The following is a 26,739-nucleotide window of genomic DNA, read 5'->3' on the forward strand; positions in this document are numbered from 1 at the left end:
CCCCTTATCATCATCTTTTATAACTAGGCCACCTGGCTGGGTCAGGCACCCTCTGGAGCTGGACAGCATAGGGAAAGGATCAAGTTGGGTCTGTTTGTTAATACCAAATTAAGTTAAGTAATGTCACTCAAGGTCTATGTGTTAGTAACATCATTCAAGGTACCAGCAGAGATCACACCATGGCAGATATATAAGTACTCTCATTCCTAAAAATTTTATGTATTTTTCACTCAATTTTATATTTTATCTGTATTTTCTACTATTTGCATATTTTTCCATCTTTTTCACATTGTTCCAAAATTTTATCCACTTACATGAATTGTATTTCACTGCTCCCAACATCAGTTCAACATCACATCATGTCAATGTCATGATTTTCTCAGCAAATCACAATTCAGCATGGGCCTCAGTTAATTTTCGTCACTAAGGCACGAGTTCATTACTAGTGGGTGTGCAGGACATCACATTGTATGTGTTAGAAATGAACACATAGGTAGAAATAATAATGTCACATCATATTAATGACATCACAGCCAATTCTATAACCACTATTGATCTCCAAACAAAGATAATGTATGTATAAGAAATATCATACCACAATAGATAAACCACCTGCTAAGCCACCACCATCACATTACTAGATTGTATGACATCATATTGAAATTCTAATCCTTCCAACCAAAGATACTGTGTGTATAGCACAGCACTACAAAAATACACATCTAGAGATAGAGCTGACCACAAACTGCAACCACTCCAGCAAAAAGCATATCACTTGCAGGATATCCTACTCCTTGAACTCTGAGATCTGGGTATAGCCAGAACACTGTGTTAACAATGGAGGAAGAGACACATCATTATAGGTGTAATCTTCTCCAGCCTGGTGGCTGACCCAAAAGGCACAGCTGCTACATCACTTGTGGCTGAACGATCTCCCACCCACAGTAATAACAAAAAATAGATCTCAAAACATCAGTGGAAATATCAAAGACTGCTACAGATACACACCAAGATTATGAGAATCTCTCACACTGAATTCACTGGGTAATGCAAGTCGAATAAGACAAATGAGATGCTGGTAGGGTGTGGACCCCTCAAGCTGCTGGATTGGCCACCAAATCGCTGGCAATGAATGAGAGAGCCCTACATGTCAGTCCAACAGCACATCAGACCATCTTTCCAGGCCTTGTAGAGAGATCTGCATTATTTAAACAATGTGTATGTGTATTTGTCTGTGACATGATCTGCAAGGTGGCTGATGCAGAAGGCACTCCTGTGAAAAGCTATGAAAATTGGCATCCTGGCACAGCAAACAAGTTGTAACTTGCTTAGATCTTTCAGATAAGTGTTGTTAACAGTTTAAGTGTCATGCACTCCCATCCCCTTAATCCTTTCTCTCTGGATCAAAAAGAAACAAGCTCCCCCTCCTCCCCCAAGCATCATGCTTTTAAAACTTGTGCTTATGTGTGAGTGAGCCCATTTTCAGTCAGACTGTACTCCCAGGTGTAATGAAGACTTGTAATTATAATTATGATCTCTAAACAAAATAAACTCAGCAATATTATTAGTACATTTGACATTACTGTAAGTGTCATACATCAACTACAGGAAAATATGAGTATGGTCATCATTATTAAGGTAATTTTGACTGTCCACAGAATTCCAAAAGTATACAGTGGACAGCTAGCACAATCTGTATAAAAAAATTGCTACAAAAACTTATCTGTGCATTAATTATGAGTGACATCACATGTTTATGTATGGTTTTAATACTGAAAAGCCAGGGCATTACTACTGACCTACCATAACACCATATTTATTATACTAACACACCCTGCAAAACTATTAGTTTGGGGTGATGCTGTAAGACTTGCAAATACAATGCTGCAAGAGCACTGACTGTGGAAGAGATCTGCCAGGTCTCTCAGGTGGAATAAAAAGGCAGGTAACTTTTGCAATATTAGGGTGTGACATCACCATAAGACATGTAAATAGATGTGGAAATTATCTGAAGTATATGTGTCCTCGCCACACAAATGAGACTGAGCAATAGTCACAGTACAGCAAAAAACTCAACTATTTCTACTTAACACTTTGTTGACTCACGGATGTCATGATGCCTCTGTACTGTATGATAAAAAGTGGTGTTCACAAGCAGTCTGTTGATATGCCTTTGAAAAAATTCTGGATGATGTGTTGCATGTCTCTGTTGGTGCTATTGACCCAGGAGCCATGGGCAGTGACTTTGGTGGAGCCAGACCTGGAATACTATCTGAAAATGATCATGCATCACTTCTCCATATATGCAGCTGCTAGTCCCAGGAAAGAGCCATCTCATTGATTTTAAGTAAGTGTGGGAAATCATCCAATACAAACTTATAACCGAAGGAATCGCTGACCCATGTGTCAGTTGAGTTAACAGTGCCTTCAACAGATAGCAACAAGTGCAGCTCTCATCGCCTTATAACTCTAACCTCCTGCTAAGACAGCCACTCCACGATTGTTAAAGAAATGGTGGTGAAGACTTGTGGCATCTAGCAGGAGTGTATCCAGAAACACATTTGTGAGCTGCTAGATTTACCCACACAGTCTTATTTTTGCTAATGTAGCTGAACTAGTAAAAACACACTTTACTTATACTCCTTTACAATAATACCATCATGTGTAAAGTGTTAGACATCAAGATTTTACCATGAACTCACATCTACTCTGGTTCTCATATACCATCAGAGCTCCAACAACAACCCATCTATGACATAGTCATTGATGACAAAGTGCAAATTAGCTAATATCTACGTCAAGCTCATAGCATGATGCTGCTGAGAGGAGAAGGCTGTAGAAAGGATATTACCAAATATTTCTAGTGTTCTCTTCTATGGTGATAAATCTTACATCTTATTTTGAAAAATGCCTGAAATCCTTGCATATGGTTTTTTTATCTTATAACACTCTGCTGGACAATTTCATTAAGAATAATAAATTTAAGATAGAGTGTGTGATAATTATATTCCTCATCTATTAATCCAACCAGGTATGGATCTCAGACTGATGAGAAAATCCCATGATGTGGTTGTATTAGTTTGCTGACCGCATTTCATAGCAGTGAATCTTTTGCTGCTTGTGGAAATGCTGTAACACACACATTACTAAGTAGTAGAGTTTTCCCAAAAAAAAACAATTACATAATCCTGGACTCAGTACCAGTAGGTTCAATCACCATGCTAGTATTATGTAAACTCAAATTGGAGGACACTCTTTTTGTGAATGCACAATTGAGAAGTGACATTTGTAGCCAGCATACGTTTCGCATAAGATAAGTGAAATTAGGGATTTTACAGACAGATGTGTTCATCTTTAGCACCATTTTTGTGAGTGGCACAAGGTACCATACTGTGTATGTGTTTGTCTTAGGAGGAAAAAATGTCATGTTTATGTAACCCCTTATAAGCATTAAGTGATGTAGAGTCTGGACAAGCATTTAAAAAACATGATGGATCTGCATCTAAAATTTGTTCAGAAATATTCATGTGTAAGCACTGGACTGGCGATAAAATAGACCCCTATGGAAGTAGTTCTTATGATAATTGTAGCCCGCATTCCTTAATCCAAGTTGATAAGTGTCTCAGACTGTCACTCAGATCCCGTATTTTGTCATAACGCACCATGAAAATACTAAATATGTTATTTGCATGATAAATAATTACAGATTTGAAAGTCAATCATAGGTATTTATTTACACCATACTGACATTAGTGTAGTGTGGCTGAACAGTAACACATGTGTATGTTTCTGCCAGTTATAGCTGTGAGCACATAACAAAGGATGTTTACTCACTCTTTGTTCTATAAGAAGTAGTCAACTCCTGTGGACTGATGACCTCAGAAGTTTGGTCCCATAAGACCTTACCACTACCAACTCCTGTAACACATTTGATGAATTAATTTCAGTTCTCCAGCAGAGTAACATTGATTTCCACCAATAGATAGTCTGAAAAACAACTGTCAGTATTGTTATTTATATAATAAATTTCCAGGTTAAAACTACAGGTATAAATTGCATAATTTCATCAATTATTGTAGGAAAATATAACACTTATGCATTCCAATTTTAGGAGCCTTAGCAGTAAAAAGATGTAATGATCACATTATCAACATTTTTAACTTGTATTGCTTCCCCAGTAGCAAACTTGCAGAATGACATTAGGGCTACTTATTAGAAAATTTTAATATGTGATGGTCAAGTCTGCTTGATGAACAATGTTTCCTTTATGTATAAGGAAGTTATAATTTATTCTATATCATTAGCAGCAATGCAACCAGGACTCACCTTAATGTTATCAGAATTAGATTTTTCCATATCCACAATACACTAACAAAAACCTCTGAGGTATTGTGGGGGGGGGGGGGGGGGGGGTAGACTGCTGTGGCCTGTTGTGGGGTTGTGAACCACTGAAAGCTACGGGAAGATGAAGCCTCTCTGTCATTTCTTGGTCCCCAGTTTAATACACAATATACACACACAGCCTCTTCCTAGCATATCAAGTCTTCACAATTTTCTGTGCAGATGATTCAGAAAGCTATTTCTCTCATGTGTGGCCCGTCATTCCCGCCAGCACTGTACAGTTCCCTCCCAACGCCGAGGCACAGCCGGGTTCCTGAACAAGCCGTGGGCCTCAATGGTGCATCGGTATAGCTGAGCTCGACTGGCCATGGTGCAGGTAGCGGAACGGAGCAGTCGGCCAGAGGCAGGCTCTGGTAGGCAAATGAGGTGCGTTGCACGGCTCTGCTCCAGAGCCCCTCTCTCCAGTGTGTATTAAATCTCCACCAAACTCAGTTAATGTTATATGTGCAGAAAGCAGTATATTCTTCACAGTTGATATTACCAGAGAGAAGAATCGAAAAATGGTTAAAAGCAAGATAAATGGTTTAAAACATTAGACAAACACCAAGCAATATTGTTAGAAGCTCGTCTGCATCCCATGGAGAAAATACACTGATCAGCCAGACCATTCTGACCACCAACCTACTATCAGTGTAAATCTGTCCAGGTGATAGCAGTGTCACCTGGCGGAAAATCACTGGTAGTCAAGATGCACACAAGGTGCATGTAGTATCAGTGAACATGCTGTCCATGTGTAGAATGGGAAGGTGTGCCATTTATCTGAGTTTGACCAATGGCAGATTGTGATGGCCCGGAGACTCAGCATGAGAGTTCCGGAAACTGCACGACTTATTGTATGTTCGAGGAGTGCTGTGGTGAGTGTCTTCAACAGACAAAACCATGCCCATACATAGTGGGGTTGGGCAGCCACAGCTCATTACAAATGTAGGATGTCAATAGCTGGGTGGACTGGTAAAACAGGATAGGTGGCGAACCGTGGCGGAACTAACATCAGACTTTAATGCTGGGCAGTGTACAAGTGTGTATGAACACACAGTGCATCAAACAGTCCTAATGATGGTCCTCCACAGCCAACGAGTCATGCATGTGCCAATGTTAACATCATGACATCAGCAACTACAACTGAAATGGGCATGCCCACATCTCGTGGTCGTGCGGTAGCGTTCTCGCTTCCCACGCCCGGGTTCCCGGGTTCAATTCCCGGCGGGGTCAGGGATTTTCTCTGCCTCGTGATAGCTGGGTGTTGTGTGATGTCCTTAGGTTAGTTAGGTTTAAGTAGTTCTAAGTTCTAGGGGACTGATGACCTAAGATGTTAAGTCCCATAGTGCTCAGAGCCTGAAATGGGCATGTGACCATTTGCACTGGACATTGGCACAGTGGTTGAGCATTGCAGGGTGTGACGAATCCTGATACCTTCTTCATCATGACGATGGCAGGGCGCGAATTTGTCGTATTCCAGGGGAACAGCTCCTTAACACCTATACTGTGGGATGGAGACAAGCTGACAGCGGCTCCATTATGCTCTGGGGAACATCCACATCAGCATCCATGGGTCCAGTGGAGATCGTGCAAAGCACCATGATGGACAAGGAGTATCATCCATTGGTTGCAGATCACATACACCATTTCATGATGATCATGTTCCACGATGGCAATGGAATTTTTAAGACAAAGCACCATATCACAAGTGTGATGGAGTGGTCCAAGGAACACAGTGGCGAGTTCAAGTTGATGTGTTGGCCACCCAACTCGCCAGATATAAATCCAATCAAACACAGCTCAGGTGGGATTGAACGTGGCATCAGCACTCATCGCCCCCCCCCCTCCCCCATCACCTCCCCAGAATTTATGGGAATTAGGTGCAGATGTGGTACCAACTGTCTCCAGCGACCTACCAACAGAGCCATGCATCCCTCCACATTTACCCGCACAAACCCGGTTACAGCCAACCGCTCCGTTCTGTTTCCCCTGCAGGTAGTTGAGCTCAACAGTGCTGGGATCTGAGAGGGTGAGCCGTGATGCACTGTTGAGGCCTGTGGCTCGTACAGATATCCAGCTGAGCCCAGATGTCAACAGGGAAACAGACTGTGCTGGGAACGCAGGAATGACTGGCCACACGTGAATGTATTTGCTCTTCAAATCATCAGCACCCCTGTGAGAATCGTGAAGGTTTGATACGCTAGGAAGAGGGTGTTCTTGATCCTTTGCAAAGAAAAATAACTGTTAATCTAAAATAATGGATGCAACACAGTAATGCGAAATACAATGATGAACATAGTACAAACAACTTTTTATAGGTTTATACAGTTTGTCCTTCCTTTTTCCACATTTCTGAGCTCTTTTCTTAAGCTTGATCTCAAATTTTGTAGTTAAGTTTTTATTACGCTTTGGTCTACAGGTGGAATATCGTCTAGAAATGTTTCAGCCATGTGTTCGTACAGCCTGCTTTTATATTCTTGTTTGTATAACGTTGCTGAATCATTTTCCAAAAAACAAGGTCTTCTGCAGTACAGTTTTATATGTTTTTTGATGTGGTCAGTGGCACACTCCTTAGGCAGACTGATAGAAACTAGAAAAGTCACTGTTTTTTCTGAATGTGGCCTACTGTGTGCACCAAGCTAATGATGCCGGATCAGTTGTTCTCAGAACTGCAGCTGAAGACCTCGAAGTTGCATCTCTGCTAATGCACAGGCAGAGACTGTAGGTGCTACAGAATCCGTCAGTAACATCCGAGGGTATGCGGCCAGCTAACCCAGCCTCATGCAGACAATTCGGCGCAAGAGGTGAAGTGATCAGAATGTAAGCAGCTCACAATTGTTTTGGTTTTGAGAAGCTGCTTATTTTAACTTACACTTCATGAAGATTTCATAATCATTCTCTCATCCAGAAGATTGCTAATCCAGTTGTTGTTAGTGGACAGAGCAGAGAAATAGTCTTTGAAAGTTTTTCCAAGTCCTTTGAAATGTTCTTTAATTATGTTATTAACAGTTTCGTTTGAAGTAAGATGAATTTCTACCAGCAAATCATGAAGGGTACCGAAGCACTGAATTTTATTGGAATTTAGGCATATTTCCCAAGCTGTAATGTTTTCAGTGAATAACTCAATATGGTCGTTCACATTGCAAAGCTTTGTGTTTGGTTCCTGAAGTAATAAATTGAGTGACACTATACTGAGCGCACTATCCGAAAATTACCTCGAGCAATTAAACAGAGAACCAACTCCTGGAGATAACATCTTGGACCTACTGATAACGAACAGACCCGAACTTTTCGACTCTGTAAGCACAGAACAGTGATCATAAGGCCGTTGCAGCATCCCTGAATATGAAAGTAAATATGAATATAAAAAAAGGGAGATATCAGACAGATATCAGACTACCTAACAGATCAAAACGAAAATTTCTGTTCCGACACTGACAATGTTGAGTGTTTATGGAAAACGTTCAAGGCAATTGTAAAATGCGTTTTAGACAGGTACGTGCCGAGTAAAACTGCGAGGGACGGGAAAAACCCACCGTGGTTCAACAACACAGTTAGGAAACTACTGCGAAAGCAAAGAGAGCTTCACTGCAAGTTTAAACGCAGCCAAAACCTCTCAGACAAACAGAAGCTAAACGATGTCAAAGTTAGCGTAAGGAGGGCTATGCGTGAAGCATTCAGTGAATTCGAAAGTAAAATTCTATGTACCGACTTGACAGAAAATCCTAGGAAGCTCTGGTCTTACGTTAAATCAGTAAGTGGCTCGAAACAGCATATCCAGACACTCTGGGATGATGGCATTGAAACAGAGGATGACACGCATAAAGCTGAAATACTAAACACCTTTTTCCAAAGCTGTTTCACAGTGGTAGACCGCACTGCAGTTCCTTCTCTAAATCCTCGCACAAACCAAAAAATGGCTGACACCGAAATGAGTGTCCAAGGAATAGAAAAGCAACTGGAATCACTCAACAGAGGAAAGTCCACTGGACCTGACAGGATACCAATTCGATTCTACACAGAGTACGCGAAAGAACTTGCCCCCCTTCCAACAGCCGTGTACCGCAAGTCTCTAGAGGAACGGAGGGTTCCAAATGATTGGAAAAGAGCACAGGTAGCCCCAGTCCTCAAGAAGGGTCATCGAGCAGATGCGCAAAACTATAGACCTATATCTCTGACGTCGATCTGTTGTAGAATTTTAGAACATGTTTTTAGCTCGAGTATCATGTCTTTTCTGGAAACCCAGAATCTACTCTTTAGGAATCAACATGGATTCCGGAAATAGCGATCGTGTGAGATCCAACTCGCTTTATTTGTTCACGAGACCCAGAAAATATTAGATACAGGCTCCCAGGTAGATGCTATTTTCCTTGACTTCTGGAAGGCGTTCGATACAGTTCCGCACTGTCGCCTGATAAACAAAGTAAGAGCCTACGGAATACCAGACCAGCTGTGTGGCTGGATTGAAGAGTTTTTAGCAAACAGAACACAGCATGTTGTTCTCAATGGAGAAACGTCTACAGACGTTAAAGTAACCTCTGGCGTGCCACAGGGGAGTGTTATGGGACCATTGCTTTTCACAATATATATAAATGACCTAATAGATAGTGTCGGAAGTTCCATGCAGCTTTTCGCGGATGATGCTGTAGTATACAGAGAAGTTGCAGCATTAGAAAATTGTAGCGAAATGCAGGAAGATCTGCAGCAGATAGGCACTTGGTGCAGGGAGTGGCAACTGACCCTTAACATAGACAAATGTAATGTATTGCGAATACATAGAAAGAAGGATCCTTTATTGTATGATTATATGATAGCAGAACAAACACTGGTAGCAGTTACTTCTGTAAAATATCTGGGAGTATGCGTGCAGAACGATTTAAAGTGGAGTGATCATATAAAATTAATTGTTGGTAAGGAGGGTACCAGGTTGAGATTCATTGGGAGAGTCCTTAGAAGATGTAGTCCATCAACAAAGGAGGTGGCTTACAAAACACTCGTTCGACCAATACTTGAGTATTGCTCATCAGTGTAGGATCTATACCAGATCAGGTTGACAGAGGAGATAGAGATGATCCAAAGAAGAGCAGCGCGTTTCGTCACAGGGTTATTTGGTAAATGTGATAGCGTTATGGAGATGTTTAGCAAACTCAAGTGATAGACTCCGCAAGACAGGCGCTGTGCATCGCGGTGTAGCTTGCTGTCCAGGTTTCGAGAGGGTGCGTTTCTGGATGAGGTATCGAATATATTGCTTCCCCCTACTTATACCACCCGAGGAGATCACGAATGTAAAATTAGAGAGATTTGAGCGCTCACAGAGGCTTTCCGGCAGTCGTTCTTCCCGCGAACCATTAAGCGACTGGAACAGAAAAGGGAGGTAATGACAGTGGCAGGTAAAGTGCCCTCTGCCACACACCGTTGGGTGGCTTGCGGAGTGTAAATGTAGATGTAGATGTAGAAAGTGTTGATTTTTAAGAAAATGCAGAAAAAAACACAAGCCAGTCTGAAGCCAGACTTTGCCTTGGGGAACAGTTGGCTAGAAGAGATAAACTTCATACAACATAAGAACGGTTCTGCAGTGAGATGACCACCTAACTTCTTCGTAAGTCAATAAAAAATTTTAAATACTTGCCATTTCCTCCAAAAATTCGATAATTAATAGAATGATCTTTGATAAAATTACCTATTTTCCCAAAATCATGAGGTAGAGAGTTTTTTCACATGCTTGTACCAGTACGTTCATTTAAAAATTACGAACGACAGAGATGATTCAGGGGTCCATTTTGTTCATGATGTTACACTCATCAGTTAATTTTATATAACACTGGAGGTTAAATACTCTGCTGTATTCAAATCCTGCGCAGTCTGGAGGGCCTCGGTCCTGCCTTACCAGCTGACTGGGTAGCATGAGTCAAGGCTCGCCCGGCAGTTGTGATTATGGTCGTGGGTGGGCTGCACAGGCTCTGTGACACCTCTGCCTACCAAGGCCTCATGGTTTCCATGCCATGACGCATTGCTGGTGTTATGCATGCTAAAGTTTGACATACTATCTGTTAAGTAGATGGTCATAATGTTCTGGCTGATCAGTGTACATGCTGCCCATGTTGCACACAGAGAGTCTTCATCCTCTGTCAGCAAACGTCTCACAATTCCTTCTGTACCAGCATAAATATGTGATCCATATGTATTGCTTTACACTGCATCAAAATATTTTTACGATTTCAAATGCATGAGATTTACAACTCGCATTTATTGTGTGGAGTTTCCACAGCGTTCAGAATGAATAACATTATCATTTTCTCATGCACACAGAACTAATGGATGTATGATAATGTTAGCTTCTGTCAACATCTCTCTCTCTCTCTCTCTCTCTCTCTCTCTGTCTGTCTGTCTGTCTGTCTGTCTCTCTCTCTCTCTCTCTGTCTGTCTGTCTCTCTCTCTCTCTCTAGAATGCACTATCTTTCTGTTGTTCCATTACTTAATCATATGTGGTGTCACTCTAATTCCTATAACTACTTATTACAGACCCTCTCAGTCGATTACCCCATCTGTTTCCTTCTTCTGTAAAAACAACAAAATCCATTTTTTAAGTGTTCTATGATGAGCTCTCTCTTGATACATATCAGAGATCCCTGATAAGATGGAGGCAGATGGTGCAATGATTTTAATATTTCTCTATTCCTTGTAGCTTTCTGGGAAAGTTGCGAGGTGCCGGGGCAAGCAGTGTATTTAATACTAAATTCTTCTAGAATCTACATATGTAAATGATGCTCTAAGCCCCCCCTATTCTAACTCTGACTTTTGCTGTTGCACATGGATAAAAAAATATACGCGAACTGGCTGTAATCAACGCTGCAAGTGGAGTAGAAAAGAGTTTGGCACCTGCAATAATTTAATTTGATAAATAAGTTAAATAAAGGAAGGTTTCATTAACGTAGTGAGAAATGATGGGTTGCTCTACCGATTAACAGAATTAAAGTTCTGTCCAAAATAACAATAGGATTTATTAAGACTAAACACAAAATAATAAACAAAAACACATGAAACATTTATAATACATCATCAAATTGGGTCAAATTGGATACTCAAACAAATGCTGTGAAGGTGAAGTTGTCCCTAAACTAGATTTTGAGGTTTAAGACGAAGTGGTATGTGGAGCCAATTCCTTGCCACTCGAATCTTAAGAGAGACACACAGCTAACCCAACATTAATTGCTGCAACTCAAGACAGAACAAAGTTAGAAAAAGACAAACAGGCGTGCTCTGCTGAGCTCTGATTATCACCTAGGAAAATCCCTATCTGCCGGTGCTGCGGACATACATTACCAAACTGTCTTCTTAACTGCCAGAACACGATCTGGCGTACCGGAGGCGATGGCTGGTTGCTTCGACGTCCTCTACCGAAAGGCGAGAGCCGACTACCCCTGAGCACCCGTACATGCCGAACAGAGAACATTCCCGCCCCCACGATAGTGGCCGTGGTTAAACATTCCAATCAGCAACTCGAAAACCGGCGGAAAATTCCACTCCATTGCCGGAGCACTACCATTCCACCAATGGAGATTCTTGGCGCCAATTTCTGCGCTGATTTTGCTATGTCACGGAGCTATGCCCTGAGCAAGCCAATCACAGTTACTATTTTGCAGAAAGCGCGGGAATTTTCCCGCCACAACTGCCTGGGTACACAAGTTATTCACACGCCTCGCTGGTAGCCCGACAGAAATTGTGTTCGCTAAGTTTCTGCGAAGTAATGGAACCTCTAGCCCAGCCGCTACTTCAGGCCCCTCCGGGCGTGTCTTTTGACAATGTCGGCGTCTGGAAAGCATTCACTCGACTCCCTCACAACTGTGGGCTTAACCCTCTCGAGATCAGCGGAGCCCGCCTGTCACCGGACCACCTGGGTGAAGAGAGACGCTGCGTGGGAAGTCCGCGTGTGAAGGAATAGCAACTTTTCACCGCATGCAATTAGAGACGAAAATCGTAAGATAGAAATATGAGAGGGGGCTCATGCCACCTCTCATAGCCCCTACGCGATTTTAGATTGTACTTGGTGAGCGGTTGGCTCACTTAGGAGCAAGGTAGTGAGTCAATCGCCCAAGAACAATCTTACAAACTGACTCCACATGTCGCACTCTATAAAAAAAATCACTGCAACTGAAAAATGCAGCTCATAGAGGGAGGATTATTTATGATGTAGCCAACTTCACCTTCTTAATATGGAACACTAACACTCACATCACACATCCATACCCAAGGAGCCCCTTCCAAACACCGATTCACACAGACATTCACGCTCTAAATATGGCCCGGGCATCTGAGCCAAATATGGAGCAGTTTATTCTTTACAATCAGAGTTGGAGTGCTCCGCAATTAAATTCCCAAGATGTTACAACAATTTGTATCATTAAACTAACCTGAACTCACTCGCACATGATACTATTTAAGTTAACAAACTCTTTGTGAGCTTTCAGAATCTAATTACAACCTCCGATTCATTCTGTCTCCCTGCAGCAAGAATAACCTTTACCAAATGTTCCCAGAACTGATGGTCCATTCACAATGACAGTGGTGGTATCTGCTTCAGTTTATGGGAACTTCAGGCACACTGTTTGCATACACACAACAATAAATACAAAATAAAAAAAAAACATGGTTTGGAGAACAATACGGTAATTTGTAATTTGTGCGCCCTACTCTATCACATAAGAATTACAGTGTAAAACACAAACACATATAAGGTATAACATACATTACAAAAACAACACTAGAGAAAGAAATTTAAGAAAAAAAACAAGGTTCATGGGGCATCAAGTTGTGCGTGCACATTGCACAATGTTCACGACTGTGCTGAGAATGAAGCACTAAATCACATTGTTAGAAATATTCGAAGCACTTCACAAATTCCACAGTACTGACATCACATAGGGCTAAACGTCGGGTGTTGTTGCTACATTGTTGCAACAGCAATAGGGTGTGCTGGAGCATCTGCAGTACTCTGTTGAGATTGCACCAAGATCCACGCATATGATCATGGCAGTACGGTAGGAAGACACAGTGATAGGCTCTCCTCACGTCGATTAATTGTCTCTGAGGTCTACTTGTTGGGATACATCACTAGTCTAGGTCTCTTCTCTCGCTGGACAGTACTTTACGTTTCCCAATATTCCAGTCAGACGAGGGATGATGGCACGTGAAGTGACTCCACAAGTGTGTGAGGTCATCCATACAGGATCGAACTAGGAGCGACGATTGCTACAACTGCTCTCTAATAGAGAGGAGAAGTTAGAAATGAGACCATTCATTTGTTAGAGTGTGTGGCACGATACTGCTTTGTGTATGCAGATCGGCCAATGCTAGTGAGTTGTAAAAACCCAAACAGGTGAGTATATAGTGTCCCTTTCTGTCCTGAGGCACATGAGGCGCAGGTTCCGACACGATATGTGATCTTCTTCGTGTACTCACGACAACGTGGTCTGCCGCAGGGAATCCCTCCAAACGGCTGCCGCGTCCGGAGAGCTAGCAGGCTGTCGCGTGTGGGTCATGTGTCAGTGTCAACGGCCAGCCTCACTTTCGCTTGTGGCCCGGCGAGGATTGTCTGCCACCTAATCCCTCAGGTATAAGGCCCAGTGACTGTCAGCTTGTAGGACCGGATGCTCTCGCGCCCTTCACGTCAGGTGGCGTGCTGACGCTCTCTTCTTGCAGGTAGCCGATGACCTCTTGTTTTTGCTCCGCCTGGCCTCTGCACTGCCACGATTCCCGTCATCTGCACAGTTCTGACAAAAATCTTATGCCTAACTTTTTCCCATGGCCTTCTATGTTATAATAAATTTACATAACGATACATTGATGGTCTGTCATTTCAGACACTCTTATTTTAATTTTATAGTTATCAATCTACGGCTATCACTATAACCAAATCTTGGTGTCTCTGAGCTAGACATGGAAATAATCTATCTTGATATTTGTGTAGAGACCTATCTCACTACTGTACATGGTGTGTGACGCTATACTGGATGACCAACTTAATGTGTGGGCCCGCACCAATATTGCTATTACTTATACAGATCGACAGTAGACATGCTCAAGAATTAACTACCATATGCCAACGATCTACATTCTATGTCTTCTGAATAAATTATGTTATTATGTAGGCTGAAGTTTTACTGAGCTATAAAGAACATGCACTATTCTACGTTCGCTCGCCGGTCGTCCCTCCATCTCGGGTCTGTGATTTGATGACCTGAAAAATAACATCCCAACAGGCGCGCGCCAAACACTAGTGGTAGAAAACCCCCACAATATTAATCTAGTTATTGTTAAATCCTACAGTTTAACTTATCCTAGTATATCGTACTTTTTTTTTTACGTTATACAATACTCTTACATAATTCCTGTTACGCTGAGATGTCTCGCTGCTCGCCACTATTGACGACGACAAAGATGTGCGCGCCGTACGACATGGCCTCCGAGTTCTCACTACGCCTCACTGAAACTCCAGAGACTGGGTTAGCCATGGCTATACAAGACAATAAATTTATAGTTGCAACATCCTTCTCTATGTGATGCGGTTTTCGCGATCAAAGCACACCTTTCCAGAGACAATGTAATATGACCACGCCAGGACTGGTTCCTGTTGCGGATTCAGTCGCCCAACACACGCCAGCTACACAGTATGTCACAAATATCCAAGTATAAGTCCCTGGTTATTCATCTGTGACAGTCACGAGCAGCACGCTAAATCCCCAACCAGCGCATTGGCATGGTAGGCTTTATGCCCGCATTTCTATCGTCTAGGGCACCATTGGAGTCAAACGCTCACAGGTTCACCCCGACTTGCAAGAAAACGATGCTGGCGCAGCTCTGCAAAAACTATACTGCCCATATTCATCCTCGAAATCACGCAATATGCCACAATCTTGCAGTGCACAGACGCGTGCCTGCAAGCATTGGTATGAACGTCTCACGAACTGGTTGTGGCCGCTATGGAGCGTATCACGACTTCTCAGAACGCTTCTAAGAGCACGTTCTTGTATGCGCCCGTTTGTGCGACATCTCGTCACTCATCTTTATCCCGTAACATGGACACCAGATAGGAAAGGACAAAAACATTGCTCATGGAAAGGTAGTGCCTCTTATCACAACGACAGAGGAGATCACGAACATAGACAAAAAGAGTTAACAGCAGTAAATTCCTATGCGAGAAAACGCAGCGTGCTAGTACTTTAACAATCTTAATCTATTAATGCAACGATTATTGTTCCCCGAAGAAAGTTTCATATATTTGCCTATTCTACTATGTACATTACTTAAACCACTATTATTCCATGAACTTCTTTGTGTGAGAGACGTGGTGGAGTCCTATGGACTAGCGCCAATCCCTTGTTAGACTCCCCCTCCTCTGACGTGCATTAGGATTTGCAGGTCTAATTTCAGTCTCCTGGTTCTCCTGTTGTCCTTGATTTCGCTCCCTCCAATTACGGTCGCTTTGCCGTTCGTTATTCCTCCTGTCCCAGATTCCTTGTCTAGATTGACCCTGCTCCCTGACGTTCTGGTTTCCGTGTCTTTGGTTTCCATAACCTTGAATAGCGTAACCTTGGCTTCTGTGACCCTGGTTTCCTAACTGACCAGTGCGATTATGCGATCTGTTGTCGTCTTTCCTTCCTGGCCCGTGGTATTTGTTACTTTGCCCCTTCTTCCTGTCCTTTGCGTCTTGTTTATCAAAGACAACTTCGAGTTCGCGCAATAGACTCTTGAATGCTTCTATGTCAGGTCCACACTTCCCGACATGTGTCTGTTGGTGCCTAACTGGCAATTTGGAAAAGCAAAATTTAATGATTTTTCTGTTGCTATATGGACTATCTAAAAACTGATTCTTCTTGAGTAAATCATCAAGAAATTTGGTTGCGCACCTACGCCCGGACACTTCCAGTTCAGGACAAAATATTATTTCCTCTTTAATCCTGTCTTGCGTTTCCTTTGACCGGTATGTCCGCAGGAATGCACCAACAAATTCCTGATAAGTCCGACACGTCGCTGCCACACCTCGCATCTTTTCCGCGGCTTGGCCTTCGATGTGTCCACACATGAATTCTAATTTTGCCTGGGTTGGCCATGATGCTGGTAATGAGTTTGTAAACTGCATCACCCGGCTCTTCGGATGCATCGACCCTCCATTTTCTTTGAACTTCTGGAATTTTAGTATCGACAGGAAGTGATTGTGATGAAAATCCTGTCTGATCCTCGCACTGGTGTTGTCACTCGTTTCCGATACTTGCACGTCTGCTGAGTGTCCTGTTCTATCTTGCTGATAACTGTGATGTGCTACCTCTGTAACACAGTGGAAGTGGCACTCAGAATTCACTCTCCTAAGTGGGCTACAATTATTGGAGCTATTACTCGCTGTTTCTGCGTGTGCATTGTTAGTTCCGCACTCGGTCATTGGGCTAGAGCACGGCGGGCTTTTCCTCGGAGACAGAATTCTGTGTACTCCATCACTGGTATCTGAACGCGCAGTGCTCGTGTACCCGTTTCGCTCTAGTTTTGCTATTCGACTCTCTACTTCTTTCATTCGTTTCGTGATGTTCGTAACCGCGATATTACCTTGAGTCTTTAAGAACGCTAGGGATTTTGAGTGGGCTTGTGTCGCACGTCTCAAGCGAACTGCGAGTTGAGAAGTTACTTTTGCGATTTTCATTGCCCCTGTTGCTGCCGTTTTGGCTAGGCCTGCTACTTTTTGTGCTACCAGTGACATTTGTTTTGCTTCTCCACATTCTTTCTTTATTGTTAATAGTTCCCCACGAATTTTCCCTATATACGAAATTATTGCCTGAGTGTCCTTCTTACGCTGTTCGTCAGCTTCTTCCTTCTCCTTCTTACGTTGTTTCTCATCTTCTTCCTTCTCCTTCTTATGTTGTTCATCAGCTTCTTCTTTCATTGATCGTAGGAAGCTCAGTATTAGGTTTACGTCATCTTTTTGATCCTATTCAAACGTGGGAGATGTAACTCTGGACACCTGGGCGCTAGAGCTCTGACGTGGCCGAGCTAGCCCCTGTCTGCTCTCGTTCGTTTGATTATAAACTTCTGCTACCGTCTCGACCTGTGTGCCTGTCTCTGTTTCATCCTCTACTTCACTATCATAATCACGGCCGCAACGCTGCTGTGAGATCGCGTCCAAATCACCTGCCTCATCAATGACCCTGGCGTCCTGTCCTGCTAAAAATGTGCCCATCTCATCTCCGAACCTATTCCCATCAGTAAACTGCCCCTTATTCATTATGCTATCCTCTTTTGTTTTAGCTTCGCTCGATAATAGTCGTGCCTTACCTCTCGTTATCATTCATGAAAAACAAATTTATATAAAATGCACAATAAAATTAATCTACTCCATATATTTTTACACATAGACATAAAATTTCAACAACTCCTCTCCAACGCTGTAATTATACGCACGATTTGTTGTGGTACAGAAACCGCACACAAACCCGACAAAGTGTGATGTGATACGGACACACCATCAAAGGAACACAAAAACAATGAACAAAAGAATATATACACTGAAAACAAAAACTGTAATCATGCGTCGCTACTTAAAACTAAACGCAGAACTACCAGAAAAAAAACTTGGGTATTAATCAATAAAACATTAAGCAAAAAAAATTCTGAGTGTCCCTACTACTAATAATACTTGCTTATCAGCGATTCACAGGAAAGATCCGAGGCTAAGGGTCGCCATTTTATGCGAGGTGCCAGGGCAAGCAGTGTATTTAACACTAAATTCTTCTAGAATCTACATATGTAAATGATGCTCTAAGCCCCCCCTATTCTAACTCCGACTTTTGCTGTTGCACATGGATAAAAAAATATACGCGAACTGACTGTAATCAACCCTGCAAGTGGAGTAGAAAAGAGTTTGGCACCTGCAATAATTTAATTTGATAAATAAGTTAAATAAAGGAAGGTTTCATTAACGTAGTGAGAAATGATGGGTTGCTCTACCGATTAACAGAATTAAAGTTCTGTCCAAAATAACAATAGGATTTATTAAGACTAAACACCAAATAATAAACAAAAACACATGAAACATTTATAATACATCATCAAATTGGGTCAAATTGGATACTCAAACAAATGCTGTGAAGGTGAAGTTGTCCCTAAACTAGATTTTGAGGTTTAAGACGAAGTGGTATGTGGAGCCAATTCCTTGCCACTCAAATCTTAAGAGAGACACACAGCTAACCCAACATTAATTGCTGCTACTCAAGACAGAACAAAGTTAGAAAAAGACGAACAGATGCGCTCTGCTGAGCTCTGATTATCACCTAGGAAAATCCCTATCTGCCGGTGCTGCGGACATACATTACCAAACTGTCTTCTTAACTGCCAGAACACGATCTGGTGTACCGGAGGCGATGGCTGCTTACTTCGACGTCCTCGACCGAAAGGTGAGAGCCGACTACCCCTGAGCACCCGTACAGGCCGAACACAGAACATTCCCGCCCCCACGACAGTGGCCGTGGTTAAACGTTGCAATCAGCAACTCGAAAACCGGCGGAAAATTCCACTCCATTGCCGGAGCACTACCATTCCACCAATGGAGATTCTTGGCGCCAATTTCTGCGCTGATTTTGCTGCGTCACGGAGCTATGCCCTGAGCAAGCCAATCACAGTTACTATTTTGCAGAAAGCGCGGGAATTTTCCCGCCACAACTGCCTGGGTACACAAGTTATTCCCACGCCTCGCTGGTAGCCCGACAGAAAGTGTTTTCGCTAAGTTTCTGTGAAGTAACGGAACCTCTAGCCCAGCCGCTACTTCAGGCCCCTCCAGGCGTGTCTTTTGACAATGTCGGCGTCTGGAAAGCATTCACTCGACTCCCTCACAACTGTGGGCTTAACCCTCTCGAGATCAGCGGAGCCCGCCTGTCACCGGACCACCTGGGTGATGAGAGACGCTGCGTGGGAAGTCCGCGTGTGAAGGAATAGCAACTTTTCACCGCATGCAATTAGAGACGAAAATCGTAAGATAGAAGTATGAGAGGGGGCTCATGCCACCTCTCAAAGTACCCAAGAAGTCGCCAGACACTTTGATCTAGTGATTATGTCACAAAATTTTTTGCTAAACTCTAAGTATAAGTACAGATATCCTCTATGAATAAAAAAATCCTGATTTTTACTAAATTTTTGACATTTTCCACATGTTTCGATATTTATCCATTTTTTCCCATATGCAAATGTGTGCCTATGTATCTCTTACATCACCAGTTGCGGCTTGCTAATTTTTCTTATAACATCCAACTTAGATACAGAGACACAACCCAGACAGGGTACCTACTTATTCCTCCAAATGTTAACACTACATGCCAAAGCCAGTGCTAAAACACATACACACACACATGCATTGCTGTGGGGTAAAGTGTTGACATTATTTTCTCTCTCTCTCTTTCTCTCTCTCTCTCTCTCTCTCTCTCTCTCTCTCACACACACACACACACACACACACACACACACACACACATGCACATACACACAGCACATCACAGTTATTTTTTTGTGTTGGGTTCCAGCAGAGGTCTCAGTCCCTCCCTTCATTGATGCCAGAGGTGGCAGTGGCAGTGGTGTGAGAATTGGCAGCTTCAGTGTATTGGTAGTGTCCTGGAGTGGGTTTATAATTGGTTCTGAAAAGTGCATCTGACTGACTGATATGTGGGATATTTGTAATGGTGGATCCACAATGCGGCACATCCATGAATATTATTGTGTGTGGATCCAGCACACCAGCATATCGGTGGGCCTTCTGAGGCCTGTTTGGACAGTCACATCAACCATACACTATGTCCGGGGTTATTATGTGGGTGCATCCACCTGCACACAGTCCAGGATAACAGTAGGGGTGGATCCATTCTGAACAAAAAGAAATTCCTGAATCATGTTTGATGTGGATCCATGTGCATATGATCTGAGGCATTGTCTGAAAGATGGATTCACCATCATCATATCTAGAAATTTTGTTTGAGCTGTATATGTCATGCAGTACAGCCGGGGATATTGTTTGAGATGGATCCAGCATGCAGTACATGCAGGACTATTGTTCAAGCTGTGTGCAGCATATGATAGATCTGGGAATATTGTTCAAGCTGGATCAAGCATCTGGCAATGCTGTTCCGGACCGACTCATGTGCACAAAATCTGGGATAATTGTTGGGGTGGGTCCATCTGCACAATAATTTCTGGATAACGTTCCATACGGATCCATCAACTTGCAAACTGGGGGTGGGGGGAGGGCATTACTACATAAAAGGTGTATTCTCCTTAGTTAGGTCTGGTGTTGATGCTGATGCTACTGCCTCCAGTGCCGGTGGGGGGAGTGAGTGGGGACACCTCCTGGTTAGCGCTGGCTTTGGCACTTGGTGTTGGCATTTAGAAGAATAAGTAGGTACCATGAAAGGGCTGGGTCTCTGTATCAAAGTTGGATGGTATCAAAAAACAGCAAGCCACACCTGGTTATGTAAGCAGTAAGAGCACATATCTATTCTTGTACGTTTACATATTTAAAAATGGATAAATGTAAAAAATTAGGTAAAATCTAGATATGACAGTTCATACGAGATATCTCATTGTTACACTCCTAGAGAGTTATGATGAAGAGAGTACCATTAAAATCATAGCACTATCTGCCTCCAACTTGACAGAGATATCCGCTAAAGGACAGAGAGAGAGGGAGAGAGAGAGAGAGAGAGAGAGAGAGAGAGAGAGAGAGAGAGAGAGAAAGAGAGAGAGAGAGAGAGCTCATCACAGACCCTTTGAAAAAAAATATGGAGTTTGTTATTTATACAGAGGAAGTAGAAATATTGGCAGACTGTGCTGTAATGAGTAGTTGTAGGAGAAGGAGTGTCATCACATACGAATAAGTACTGGAACGATGGTGCATTCTAGAGAGTGAGAGAGAGAGACATGTGTGAGCTGAGAGTCATACAAATTTGGAATCATGAAAAAATTTGGATGCAGTGTATAGCGTCACATGTGGATCACATTTTGACTCTACTACAGATGAATTGATGGGAAGTTTGCTAATAGAGGATAAAAGGTCCCTGTGCACAACATGGATAGAAAATATTTGATCTATATTACTTAGATTGCTTGGCGATTGTCTAATGTTTCAAACTGTTTATCTTGCTTTTAACCATTTTTTTCGATTGTTCTCTCTGTCAGTATCAGTTGAGGGATATAAATTGCTATCAACATAAATGACATTGGCTGTTTTAGTGGAGAGAGGGGCCCCCAGAGACGCTGTCAGCTCGATTGCTGCTTCATATTTCCTTGCTACAGTGCCTCTGCCTTGCAGGTGAATCGTCAGTGTCGTGCAGATAGCTGTATTTCGCTTCCCGTGAGCTTCTGTCACCATCCTCTGTTAAGGATTCAGGGTACTTATAAATGGTGGAAAAATCGAAATTTTTTACGGCTTTATTAAATTCTATAGTCTTTCCTGATTACACTGATATATACATTATAGGGTTTCAAATGAAAAATGACCTATATATACCCAATTTTAAAGTTATGGTCATGTATGTTACCACGCCCCCTTTATTTCTGTTACAGAAATCAATATAATTTCGAAAAGAAGTGTGAGCTTTCTGTTTCCAGCTATTATATGTATGATACATTGTATATGTTGGTGACAGTGCAGGTTTCTAGTGTCTGTAAATGATTATCTTTCCTAGTATTTACTTTTGTTTTGCTGAAGCAGTTTGTTCACGTGTTACTGAATGTTTGCTGCCCAAATGCTGCATATATTTGTGGAAGTACATATCCTTTAGTGAGCAATAAATACGAACTATGCCACGTCTCAAGAAATTTAATAAAAGGAAATTCCGTGGTAACCAGTTCGCAAACAAAGCAAGCCACACTGTTGAAAGTAACCTATGTATCAGTTCTTCAGGGAAGAAAATCCCACATGGCACACCTCCTAGTGATTCAAATTTTTGGGTTAACAATGACGCTGTTGTAATGAACTTATTGTTGTTGAGGTGGGCATCTTATCTTCTTTGATAAAGGATGTGGCGAGGCGAAATGTAAACAATATGATGGCGTAGGCTATCTGGAAATAATTGAACAACAAAGTAGCAGGAATGGTTTAGCGTCAAATTTAGTTGTTCTGTGTAGATCCTGCAATAAATCCACGTCGAAAATGTCTTCGAATATTGTGCATAATTCATATGATGTGAATTTGAAGTTAGTGTTTGCAATGTGTGCGATAGGAAAAGGAAAAAAGGTTGCTCAAACGTTTTGTGGTTTGATGAACCTTCCTCCTCGTCCCAGTAGGTTCAGAAAGTACATAAAAATACTTTTAGTTGCCTTGATTTTTGTGTCTAAAGCATCTGTAAAAATGTGTAGTAGAGGAAACTGTAAATATTAGTGGAACCGGGGACATTGCTGGTACAATTGATGGGACATGGCAACATCAAGGACATCGTTCCTTGAACTACTTCTCTGGAGAATGGAAAAGTTGTTGATGTAGACTGTTTGTCTAAGAACTGCCACATCTGCCATGGTAACACTGAAGGACTTGTTAAACATCAGTGTTCCAAGAATTATGATGGTTACAGTGGAGGTATGGAATGTGATGGAGCTCTAAAAATATTTCAGAGCTCGGTGCCCATTTGTAATGTTAGATATACAAAGTACATAGGTGACGGGGACTCTAAAGCGTTCAATAAAATTAATGAGTTCAATGTTTATGTTGATACCTGGGCAACAAAACTTGAGTGTTGTGGACATGTCAAAAGAAGATGGGTGCTAGATTGAGGAAGCTACGAAGAGAAATGAAAGGAAAGTTGCTATCTGATGGAAAATCTGTGTCTGGCAGAGGCAGATTGACAGAAACTGAAATAGACCTCCTTCAGCGTTATTATGAACAGGCCATTATACGAACTGCACCTCTGAATGATGTTACAGCTGTAACAACTATAACGGCTTCTGACACCCAAATGTAACTGTGTTTTCTCTTTTGATGCTGTCAATTGTCAGGTTGAGCATTCTAAAGCATTCTGTCAGGGTGAAAATATTAAATAAATTAACTTTTCTCTCTTACAACATGTGGGCAGGGTGGGTTCTCCCTTGGCTCGGGTATGAGGTCGAATGAAACATCATTTTTACATAAGATAACTTTTATTGAAAGTTTCGTACAACTGTATCTCACTGGGACGTTCTGGTTCGGAGAGCGGCGGCCGTGTCGTTTGCGTAGCCTTCTGCTGCGGCAGCGGCGGCGGCGGCGGCGGCGTCTGATTACGCGTAGCGGTGTGTATCTCGTGTCGCCGTCTCGCCCAGCTGACCGGAGACGCGCAGCGCGAGGTGGCCCGTTTAATTATTGCGAGCGACGTCGTGCATCGGATGGTGATACCTTGGATGTGTCGTCCCAGTGTTTCTCTTCTCTAAGCGGCCGCATGTGTTGTGCGTCGACCAGCAGAGCGGCGCGGCGGGGCAAGGCCAGTGTCCCGAACTCGAACCACGGACTCCCGCTTGCCAGTCTTCGGCTGTCAGGTCTTCATCCCAGCTCACAGGTGACTGCTGAGGTGAGGCCGTCTCCTTCCCGTCCTCACGAGTCACCCGGGTACGTAAAAATCAGACTACCAATACCCTTTAACTTCTGTCTTCTGGCGCCGCGGCTGCTGCTTGCTATTCCATTACAGCGGCGGACTTGGTGCGACTGTGCATGATGTAGTCTCTTCTTGCATGACGGTCTTCAGCACCGAAACTGACTGAAAACTACTGCTACTCTTCTTTTCTTCCTTCGTCTCTCATCTTCGTCTCCGTCTGTCTTCATCTGTCTTCATCTGTCGGGCCCACCGTGTCTCGCGTATTTATTCACTTCAGTTCACTGGAGGTGAACGACTTCACGGCCATTGCCTCTTCTGTCACGTTGAAAAGCTTCTCGAAGAATCTTCTTGACCTCGGTCATTGGCTCTTGGAATGTAGGCGGGGGCCTCTGATCGCATGTGACGACTGAGAAACACGTGAGCCGGTCATTGCCTCTTCCATCACGTTGAAAAGCTTCTTGAAGAATCTTCTTAACGTCGGTCATTGGCTCTTGGAATGTAGGCGAGGGCCTTTGCTCACATGCGACAACTGAGAAACACGTGAGCCGGTCGGGCGATGCCCTGACGGCTGAATCGACAGCGCCCACTTATGTGGAACTCGCTGACTTCATGGTCATTGTCTCTTCTGTTCTGCTGTTCTGCACACTGAATGCCAGTATGTAACTCTCTAAACTAAACCAAGTTTTCCATTTATATTCTAATTTCTAGTTCACTTTGATTTCACTAATTTATTTACTTAAGTAACACTCAACACAGCAATGACAAAAGCTGCATGGGCCACCTACTTTCATAAGTTGTCCACAGATGACCACCCTGTTCACAGATTTTGCCCTAAAGGAGCATATTCTTAATGTGGTTACCAAAAAGCAAAAGAAAGTGATCAAATATACCATCATTAGCATTCTCTTCCTGAATACAAATGAAAGTTTCAACTGTTGCATATGGGAAAGATTACCCAAGAATATTTTGTAGGACTAAATACATTAAAAGTTTGTGTAGTAGATGCAGTGATATGTTTCAATGATGGTGTGGTAGGAAGGTCGGAAGTCCTGAGAAATTTAGGCATAAAATGTGGCTCTAATATGGAAGATCAATTGCTTGCAAGTGACGGACAATGGGTGCATGAAACTCAAAGATTCTCTCTTCAAGTTACCAAAGAAGCAAGAAGTGCTAAAAGAAATGCCAAGAAGATGAAGAAATGCTGCAGGATGAAGACTATGCTTCATGAATGTTCTGAGTCACAATTTCATTAGACTCTTATATTCATTCACAATTTCCCACAAGTTGTAGTTTTCAGAATTCAGATACAAATATTTCCTAAAGTTTATAAATCATTGCTCTAATTTTTCTGTAACTTGCAATAGTCCATATATATATAGTAGACCTAAGCTTTATTGCAGTATCGACTAAATTATAGAAAAACTACATTTTTATTAGGAAAAAAAGTATAAAAATTAAAATGTAACATGTGATATTTTTTATCGTTGTAATACACATAATAGGTGGAATTCATGAGGTCTAATACCTCAGCCATCATGTCATACAAATCTGGTAAAAATTTGGTCTCCTTCAAATGTATAACATTGCATTAAATGGTACCTCAATTTGAGGAAGCATTTTGGGAAAAATGCATAAATTCCTTTGTAATTTTTTTAGTAAACCTAAGTAAGTTAAAAAATATTGAAAATACTTCTAATTTGTTTAGAAAGTGCGCTGCATTACGTGATATCAACAAAAAATCTGTAAAACATATACACTACAAACTGTGCCTGAAAGAAATAGGTGTTGATTTTAACACAAAATTGAGCCAGAAAAGTACCATGTATCCTTAAACATTCTACCATCATACATTACCATTATTTAAAAAAAGCAATTACAAGCTTGCTATGAAGTGGCCTGAGCGTCTTTTATGGTATTTCCTCCATTAGTATGCATTTTGGGTAATATCATGTTTACAGAAAAAATCTCATCCACCCTACCCACTGCCATGGGGTATTCAGGTCGCAGCATACAGATAAAAAAGTGTAGTTACTTCACACTTAGAGGATAGGGTAAGTTGTATTGCATGCTGGTAAAGTCACCAGTAGGATGGGAATGGATCCAGCAACGACAAGCAACATACACTCAAGACGGCAGCACTTTCGGTTGTATCCTCTAGGGTGAGTCTTATTGCACATTGGTAAAGTCACACGTGACATTATTATGACCTGTATCGAAGACGACAAGAGTTCATCATTGGCTTTTGTGATCGTTGGAGATGCTAAACTGCGGTAGCCATTTTCAATGGTGGCTGCTGTGTAAGAGCAAATGAACACCCGAACTTTCGACACCTTCAGGATTTATTGGCTATTTTTCTTTGAATATTGTTAATCATAATATAGATGCTGCAATCAGCAAAATATGGCACCTAAATCTACCACGCTACTACTCCTCTAGACTGTGAAATGTGGCAGCAGGGTTTTGAGCACACCTTCAGTTGTGCACATTTTAAGGACCTTTTCCACATGGGCAACTGCATGACATAATTGACTTACAGGCCAAATACATGCGGATTTGATAAACAATGTGCATCCATTACTGTCGATTGTGATATTGTAGCATTTATTCATGCTTCTGAAATCTGTTGATCTCATAGTGAGTCAGGTTTATCAATGCTGTAGGCTCACACTGTACGTATAAAATTTAACAAAAAGCTGTATCACTGGTTTCTCTCATATTCACTTAAATGTGGGAATGGCAATGGTATGCCTTAGGTCCTTACAGATCTCGGCGC

The sequence above is a fragment of the Schistocerca serialis genome, chromosome 3 (genome assembly GCF_023864345.2).
Source record: "Schistocerca serialis cubense isolate TAMUIC-IGC-003099 chromosome 3, iqSchSeri2.2, whole genome shotgun sequence".
NCBI classification, from domain to species: Eukaryota; Metazoa; Arthropoda; class Insecta; order Orthoptera; family Acrididae; genus Schistocerca; species Schistocerca serialis.